The sequence below is a fragment of the Cucurbita pepo genome, chromosome 3 (assembly GCF_057944985.1).
Source record: "Cucurbita pepo subsp. pepo isolate OVF chromosome 3, ASM5794498v1, whole genome shotgun sequence".
NCBI classification, from domain to species: Eukaryota; Viridiplantae; Streptophyta; class Magnoliopsida; order Cucurbitales; family Cucurbitaceae; genus Cucurbita; species Cucurbita pepo.
In genome coordinates, this window is record NC_141800.1 from 12765257 (window position 1) to 12772644 (window position 7388).

The 7388-nt window shown below is 36.8% G+C and overlaps 1 long non-coding RNA gene across 1 annotated transcript; it reads left to right on the forward strand.

The window, feature by feature from the left end:
* The first annotated feature begins 3332 nt into the window (after positions 1-3332).
* On the forward strand, positions 3333-5036 carry LOC147793265 (uncharacterized). The gene is made up of 2 exons (XR_015420462.1): positions 3333-4760; positions 4865-5036. It is a non-coding gene; the product is annotated as an uncharacterized LOC147793265 (long non-coding RNA).
* Positions 5037-7388: the final 2352 nt, after the last annotated feature.

Below are 7388 nucleotides of genomic sequence, written 5' to 3' on the forward strand. Positions count from 1 at the left end.
TTTGAGTCGGAGTCTTTTCTATTTTGTTTTGTAATTGTATTGCATACCCTTTTTCTCCTTTGATAATAAATTTGAATAACACCTTTTTATAACTGGACTTTATTTTGTATTTAATTTTGGTGTTCTTATCTTTATTTCAATTTAAATTGTATCAAATTTTCATCTATTATTTTATTTCACTTTTTATTTGATTTGCTTTCACTTTCATCTTTAAGTCATGATCTTGTTGGGTTTTATGTCCTAAAACTCATAGTTTGTAAACAAAGATATATTCTATTTTCAATAAAGTTATTATTGATGTTTATTCAGTAAAAATTGTTATTGAATAAAGTGATCTTTACGATCATTAATCTAAATCCAATAAACTAAGAACACTCTGGCTATAGTATGATTACTTGAACTATATGTAGAGACATAAGAGTGGATCAAGTTCAAGTATATAGTCAAAATGATCTATAGTATAAGGATAAGGCTGAGTACCTTATTCTGGGGACACTATGGATGCGGCCCACTTTTGTATATGATATAAACAATGTGATCACTAAATTGTGCATGTGGAGACATGTGAGTGGGGGCGTCCTATGCAATGAGTATTGCATAAGATCGGACCATGAAGAAAACCACTCTCACTTTATAAAGTCGTTTATTGTTGAGACTGATTTTCTTTTCATTCGATAACCTAGGTAACTCGGTTTTAATCCTGAGCTAACCATGAACTCCTGTTTATTCGGAATTATCCTTAGATTTGCATGGGTGAGAGTGGCTCTAGTTCGCCGACTCAACAGGCCTCCCATTTCAGGAGTAAGACTGGGTGAATGGCTGGGGACGTGGGGTGCAAGATGGAATTCACTCCTACCCACTTTTAGGGATAGAAGAAACGTAGTTCCCTTAAGCACTGACTCCAGGTCTTGAACAAGGGGCCCCACCCTCTCATTGGCCTGAGAGGGATTCGGTTTACTGGTTGGACCACAAACCAATTGTTCATTAGAGGATCAGTGAGACATAAGGAACAAGAAGTAACTTCAGGGGTAAAACGGTAAATTGACCCAGCTCTAGTTACGAACAACCTGTGAAGGATCGACTTACTAATCATGGTTATATCAGATGGACAGAAATATATCTATAGTGAGGGGAGTGCAACTACTAGGCTATAGTGGAGTGTCCTAGTAGTTAACGAATGTTGGTTAACCAGGTTAATGAGTTTAATCGGTTAATCTTGGATCGTTGGAGCCCATGATCTATAGGTCCATTAGGTCCCTCTGCTAGCTCATATCGGACTAAACCATAGAACAGTGTGACGAGTGAGTTCGAAGTGTTCGAATTCAAATTAGGGAATATGCGTTACATATATACGATATATTTAACCGCAATTTTGTTTTATTTACGAATTAAACGAAAAGAGAGAATCTGAGATATTTAAATAAGATTTAAATATCTTAATCAATTATGTGTCGGAATTGATTGGGATTGGCATTTGAATTAATATTAAATATTAATTAAATAGTTTAATTAATCATTTAATGTTACTTTAATTTGAAATTCATTATTCAAATTAATTGTTGAATTAAAATGAAGAAAGTCAAAATGTTGACTTTCATCAAATGGAAAAATCCATGTTAGTGGAATTTTGAGGTGTCAAAATTTGGTTTAACCAAACTTGCATGTTTGCCAAATAAACCCCACAAGTTTGAGTGGAATTTTGAGTGTCAAAATTTGGTTAACTCAAACATGCATGCTTGCCACATAATCCCAAACATTTGAGTGGAATTTTAAGTGTCAAAATTTGGTGATCTCAAGTTTGCATGAACATGCAAACTTGACTCTTTAAATAGAGTGATCATGATACTTGGAAGGGATTCTTCATCTTGATGAAAAAACCTTGAAACAAACACTCTCTTTCACATATACAAAATCCCTCCCAAGTTTTGTCACTCACCAGATTCCACAATCCCGTTCTAAGGCCGGAGGATAGTGGAGAAGACACTAGTGGTGGTTCGAAACCGGTTCGTGAGGCAAAAGAAGTTTGAACTACAAAATGTTAGTATTTAAACCCATTAAGTTTTAATACTTATGAACATGCTAGTTATTTACAATAATTGATGTTCTAAAAGTGCCTAAGATCCAAAATGCTTCCGCATGTGTTATATTAACACCAACAATTGGTATCAGAGCAAGTTTTAGGCACTTTATTTACATTAATTTGATCATGGTGGGTACCATTTCATGCATGAAATTTGTGGTTGCTAAAGTGGATGGTTTTGGTTTTGGCATTTTTTTTATGCTTCCATTTGATACAATTATTGTAATAAGCCTAAGGTGTATGGGCTTTAATGAATGAAGAAAGGTCTGTAATTTTTATGGAGTCATTAGAGTCCATTTTAGGTTGTAATTGATCGAAAATGGAAGAGATAAGCAAGCTGAACCGAAGAAGATGGAAGAGGCGGTTCGGGTGTTTTTTCTGTCGTTGGGGACCGATTGAACATTTTTAAGGGTTGGTTTGTCCAGTTCGTGATCCTCGGGAGCGGCTCAAGTTATTTTTAATTATTAATGTAATAATTTAGTTAATTGCTTGCTTTAAAATGCCAAAACCAACCCACTTTAGTGTGTTTAATTAATTATGCATTATGAATGTATGTTTTAATTAAAAAGAAAATGTATATGCATAAAGTATGTCATATAGATTTAAAATCCCACCATAGGCTAAGCATGTTTCATGCATTCCAAGTATGTTATAAGTGTTATAATGTATAGTATGCATGTCTTAGGGTTCCATGAGTGATAGATATAAATTGTTATATTATTGCATGGAATGGATGATTATATAAATTGTTATATAAATCATGTTATAGGTTATTTTCAACGTCATAAAATGAGGTAGACGTTAAAATCTATAATAAAGATAAGTGCATGCTCACTAAGGGTTAAGAACCGAGCACGATCAATTTTAACAGTTAAAAAGGGTCGATGTCTTATAAAATTGCGGTTACGAGAAAGCACACCTGGCACAATCTTGTCTAAGGCTAAAGGTACTTAAGTTGACGGTTTACGGAACACCTACTACCTGGAGATCGGACCAGTACTTGAGCTTAGTTAGCCCAGTTTTATGAGCATGCTTAAGTGATGTAAGATTTAGAAAAATCACCTAGACTTAAGTTATATTTAATTAGCCGGAATATACTTAAGTAATGAGTATACCCAACCGTCTAAAATACTTAGTGGGAGGAAAAAGGTGTATAAGATACATCGTTTTCTCTTCACGCTCTCTGTAAAATTCACACAGTGAGATTCATGCTTGGCCTCGTGTCGCCCTGGGAGCGTCCTCCATTCGGAAGGTATTTGCATGAGTCAATAACAAGGTGAATTGAGAAAGTATTTATAGTAAGTGGGAGAAGGAAGTCAACACGTCCTATGGTCTCCACCCACTAGGTTGCACCGTGAGATTCCCATGTTCCGCCTGCATGTTGCCCTAGAGCAACTACCCATTCGGAGGGTCGTAACATGGGAGTCGGAACAACGCAAACTCCAGAAATGGATAGGATTTCTTAGGTCCATTCCTAACTTTGGCTTTTTCATTCGATAGCGTTGTTGGGACCGATTTCTGAGGTCTGAAATTGGTGGGTCACACTTGCGAAGAATTACTAAGAGTTAGTATATTCTTGACCAAAATAGCGATAACTAAAACACTATAGGAACAAGAGTTATTTTGGAATTAGTGTTTAAGTCAAGAATGTCTTGGTTTAGTGAATGAGTGATTGACTGCCCCTCGGTAGCAGTTGCTCTAACTCACTAAAGTATCGTTGCAAATTAATAATGATTTGGGTACATTATTACATTTGCTAAAACTGATTGGATTAAACAGGATTAAGTCAAATCACTAATAGAATTTTCTTTATATCACAGCATGACAAACTCAATAGTACAATTACTCGCTTCTGAGAAATTAAACGGCGACAACTACTCAACTTGGAAATCAAACCTAAACACAATACTGGTCATTGATGATTTAAAGTTTGTTTTAACTGAGGAGTGTCCTCCAAACCCAAACTCAAATGCAAATCGAATAGCTCGGGATGCATATGACAGATGGATAAAGGCAAATGACAAAGCCCGAGTGTACATCCTAGCCAGCATATCTGATGTTTTGGCTAAGAAACACGATGTTATGGGTACTGCTAAAGAGATTATGGAATCTCTAAAAGGGATGTTTGGACAACCGTCCTTCTCCCTTAGACATGAAGCCATAAAATACATTTACAACTGCCGTATGAAAGAAGGGACCTCAGTAAGAGAACATGTCCTGGACATGATGGTCCATTTCAATGTGGCAGAAGAAAATGAAGCTGTCATTAATGAGAAGAGTCAAGTCAGTATTATCATGATGTCTCTTCCGAAGAGCTTCTTCCAGTTCCGCACCAATGTGGTTATGAACAAAATAGAATATAACTTGACTGCTCTTCTCAATGAGCTACAGACTTATCAGTCCCTCTTAACAAACAAGGGACAAACAGGAGAAGCAAATGTTGCTATCTTCAAGAAATTACAACGAGGATCGTCCTCCAAAAATAAGTCTGGACCTTCAACTTCTAAAAGTGTTTTGATGAAAAAGAAGGGAAAAGGGAAAAATAAGATTCCTACTAACCGCAAGAACAAGGTTCAAAAAGCAGATAAAGGAAAATGTTTCCATTGCAACGAAAACGGGCACTAGAAGAGAAACTGCCCAAAATACCTTGCAGAGAAGAAAGCCGAAAAGACACAACAAGGTAAATATGATTTACTCGTTGTAGAAATGTGTTTAGTAGAGTATGACAACTCAACTTGGATACTAGATTCAGGGGCGACTAATCATATTTGTTCTTTTTACCAGGAAACTAGCTCCTGGAGAATGCTTGCGGATGGCGAGATAACACTCAGGGTTGGAACAGGAGAGGTTGTCTCAGCAAGATCAGTAGGAAATTTAAAGTTGTTTTTTGGAGATAGATTCATTATATTAGATAATGTACTTTTTGTTCCTGGAATGAAAAGAAATCTAATATCCATCTCTTGTTTATTAGAACAGTTGTATAAAGTATCTTTTGAAATCAATGAAGTGTTCATTTGCAAAAGAGGTATTCATATTTGTTCTGCAAAACTAGAAAACAACTTATATATGTTAAAACCGAGCAAAACAAAAGCTATTTTAAATACTGAGATGTTTAAAACAGCTGAAACTCAAAATAAACGACAAAAGATTTCTCATAATACCTATCTTTGGCACTTAAGACTAGGCCACATTAATCTCAATAGGATTGAGAGATTGGTTAAAAGAGGACTTCTAAATAAGTTAGAAGACAATTCTTTACCTCCATGTGAGTCTTGTCTTGAGGGTAAAATGACTAAACGATCATTTTGCGAAAAAGGTTATAGAGCCAAAGAAACCTTAGAACTCGTGCATACAGATCTCTGTGGTCCAATGAATGTCAAAGCACGAGGAGGGTATGAATATTTCATCAGTTTTATTGATGATTATTCAAGGTATGGCTATCTTTACCTAATGCATCACAAGTCCGAAGCTCTTGAAAAATTCAGAGACTATAAGATTGAGGTTGAGAATCTATTAGGTAAAACTATTAAAACACTTCGATCAGATCGAGGAGGAGAGTACATGGATTTAAGATTTCAGGACTATATGATAGAACATGGAATAAGGTCTCAACTCTCAGCCCCTGGTATGCCTCAACAAAATGGTGTATCAGAAAGGAGAAATAGAACTCTATTAGACATGGTTCGGTCTATGATGAGTTTCGCTCAATTACCTGATTCGTTTTGGGGATATGCAGTGGAGACTGCTACATACATTTTGAACATGGTTCCTACTAAGAGTGTTTCAGAAACACCTTATGAGTTATGGAAAGGGCGTAAAGGTAGTTTACGTCACTTCACAATTTGGGGATGTCCAGCACATGTGTTGTTGCAAAATCCCAAGAAATTAGAACGTCGTTCAAAATTATGTCTATTTGTAGGATACCCCAAAGAGACGAAAGGTGGTTTGTTTTATGATCCTCAAGAAAATAGAGTGTTTGTATCAACGAACGCTACATTCTTAGAGGAAGATCACGTAAGAAATCATCAACCTCGTAGCAAACTAGTATTAAGTGAGATTTCTAAAGAAGCTACTGATAAAACAACAAGAGTTGTTGATCAAGCTGGTCCTTCAACCAGAGTTGTTGATGGAGCTGACACTTCTGGTCAATCACATCCTTCTCAAAAGTTGAGAATGCCTCGACGTAGTGGGAGGGTTATAACTCAACTCCATCGTTACTTGGGTTTGATAGAAACTCAAGTCATCATACCTGATGATGGCGTTGAGGATCCATTGTCCTATAAACAGGCAATGAATGATGTAGATAGAGATCAGTGGATTAAAGCCATGAATCTTGAAATGGAGTCAATGTACTTCAATTCAGTCTGGGAACTTGTAGATCAACCAGATGGGGTAAAACCTATTGGTTGCAAATGGATCTATAAGAGGAAACGAGACCAAACCGGTAAGGTACAGACCTTTAAAGCACGACTAGTAGCAAAGGGTTATACCCAAAGAGAGGGGGTGGACTATGAAGAAACCTTCTCACCTGTTGCTATGCTTAAATCAATTAGAATACTCTTGTCTATTGCCACATTTTATGATTATGAAATTTGGCAAATGGATGTTAAGACAGCTTTTCTAAACGGCGATCTTGAAGAGAGTATCTATATGGCTCAACCAGAGGGGTTCATTGAACAGGATCACGAGCAAAGGGTTTGCAAGCTTAAAAGATCCATTTATGGGTTGAAGCAAGCATCTCGATCCTGGAACATAAAGTTTGATACTGCGATCAAATCTTATGGCTTTAAACAGAATGTTGACGAACCTTGTGTTTATAAAAGGATAGTCAACTCTACAGTAGCTTTCCTGGTGTTGTACGTTGACGATATCCTACTCATTGGAAATGATGTGGGAATTCTGACTGACATTAAGCATTGGCTGGCGACACAATTCCAAATGAAAGATTTGGGAGAGGCTCAGTTTGTTCTTGGAATCCAAATTGTTCGGAATCGCAAGAACAAAACACTAGCATTGTCTCAAGCATCGTACATCGACAAAATGTTGATTCGATATAAGATGCAGGACTCCAACAAAGGATTATTACCTTTCAGGCATGGAGTTCATTTGTCGAAGGAACAAAGTCCTAAGACACCTCAAGAAGTTGAGGATATGAAACACATTCCCTATGCATCAGCAGTCGGTAGTCTGATGTATGCCATGCTATGTACCCGACCCGACATATGCTATGCTGTGGGAATTGTCAGTAGATATCAGTCCAATCCGGGACGTGCTCATTGGACTGCCGTTAAGAATATCCTCAAGTATC